We start from the raw sequence: 1,774 nt of genomic DNA on the forward strand, positions 1-1,774 counted from the left end.
CAAGAGGGGAAAAACTCTTCCCCCGGACTGTTCCACCAACGCCAGTGACGACGACGAGGACTGGCCTCCAAGGGCCAAGCCTCTGGCGAGATCGTAAGTATCCGGACTCCCGAATAACTTCAAGGTTTTCGTTTTCCTCCACATTATGTCTTTCTAATGCCGCATACAACACTGCAGTCCGCCTAAGGATGATCTCCCCACTTTGTCGAGCGGGTCCTTAGGGGCGTCGGATATGGAATCTCTTCCGACTGCCTCCATCCCCCGTGATGCGGACGATGCCGAGGTGGGATCCCAGGAAGGGACCCACCAGGAGGAGAGGGCCCCGGAGGTGTCGCAGGACAACCTCCCGGACTTTGCATCGGACTCAGCCCCGGAACCCATAGTGGCTCCGGAGTCCGGCGGGCGACCCCTTCGGAAGAAGGGCAAGACCGCGACGCCGGCTGCCTCCGTCCAACCGGAGGTGCCGGCGCTCTACGGCGCCTCCATCGAAGAGGAACACCGCACTGTTATGAGTGCGGTGATTCAGAAGGTTCAGCTCGCCAAGAGCGGGCTGACCGAAGCCTGCAGCAGCCTTCTAACAGGCTTTGAGGTAAGAATTTCAATATATATAAAATGGTACCGCATAGACAGTAGCCCCTGATGCTCGGTTCGGTGTTTGGAAAGAAAAGCCGGACTGAGGATCTTTAGAAAGATAATCGCAGGAGTGATGAAAATATGTCAATATGGGATTGCAGGCTGTGCTGCTGACCTCTGCCGCACTGACTGCGGAGGTCAAAACTTTGAAGGAAAACCTCGAGCGGTCCGAGAACGAGCTCGGCCATGCCAAGAAGCAGCTCGAGGAAAAAGAAGGTGAGTAATACCTTATGAAAATTGTACCTTACAGAAAAGGATTTTGGTTGCAAGAAAAATGACAAGGATAACTGGGGTATTGCAGGGGCCACTAACGAGGTGGCGACCCTGAAGGAGGCGGTGGCCGCGGCCGAACGCAATGCGGCTGCGGAGCGCACCGAGCGAGAGAAACAAGAGGCGCGGGTGGCGGAGGTACAACAAGAGCTCCAGGATCTCGTGAGGAAACATGAGAGCCTGGAGCGTGACTCGAAGACTCGAGAGTCTGAGCTTGCAACGGCTCTTGAGAGTGCCAAAGCCGCTAAGGCCGAAGCCTACAAGGCCCTCCAGGAGATCGAGGCGGAAAAGAAAATAGCAGCGGGTAATGCATTTTTCATGCAAAGTAACCATGTGTGTGTTAATTACCTGTCGCTTACCCGAATTCGGAGCTCTCCAGGAGCGTTCGCAGATCTTCCTCGCAGCGTGTCCGATGCTGCCGCATTCTACCGGGCCGAGGAGGGAAGCTCGACGGAGAAGGTCTTCTGGTCTCAGTATGCTGAGGCCGAACATCCGGTGCCCCTTAGCGACCAGCTGAAGCAGCTGGTCGAGCTCCACAAGGCGGCCGAACAGGCCATGAAGGGCCTCGTAGTTCGGCTGTGGCCTAAGGAGGCCATGCCTGGGAGCTACTTCGGCCTGGTGCGGCGGCTGGTGGATGCGTGCCCGTGGGTTGAAGTCATCAAGCACTCTGCCTGTATTGAAGGTGCGCGTCGGGCCCTTGCCCGCGCAAAGGTGCACTAGGGCAAGATGGATGCCCAGAAGCTTGTGACGGACCCCCCACCAGAGGGCAAGGAGCATCGCACGCCCGGGATGTATTATAGGAGTGTGCTGAAGGGCGACCGCACTATTGCGGGTGAGTGCTCGAAAGATGTAATATTTGAGTAGACTCGCA

This window comes from Triticum dicoccoides, chromosome 3B (genome assembly GCF_002162155.2).
Source record: "Triticum dicoccoides isolate Atlit2015 ecotype Zavitan chromosome 3B, WEW_v2.0, whole genome shotgun sequence".
Lineage (NCBI taxonomy): Eukaryota > Viridiplantae > Streptophyta > Magnoliopsida > Poales > Poaceae > Triticum > Triticum dicoccoides.